Source organism: Gavialis gangeticus, unplaced genomic scaffold (assembly GCF_001723915.1).
Source record: "Gavialis gangeticus isolate Ggan-Ray unplaced genomic scaffold, GavGan_comp1, whole genome shotgun sequence".
NCBI lineage: Eukaryota > Metazoa > Chordata > Crocodylia > Gavialidae > Gavialis > Gavialis gangeticus.
In genome coordinates, this window is record NW_017729024.1 from 182,153,928 (window position 1) to 182,154,151 (window position 224).

The following is a 224-nucleotide window of genomic DNA, read 5'->3' on the forward strand; positions in this document are numbered from 1 at the left end:
GCCCCGCCACCGCGCAGCAAGGGCCTTGAACCGAAGGCAGTGCAAAGGGTGCCGGCCGGTCCTGTCTGCTCTCTTCTCATCTATGCTGTTCATTAACAGAAGGATGCCGTGTTTAATGCCACATTCCGCATTCGTACTCGCATCCTCATCCTCACTGTTATTTCTTGCGCCCTTCCGCCGGGCCCCGCGGCGTGCCCGCCGATGGTGGGAGAGGGGCTGGCATC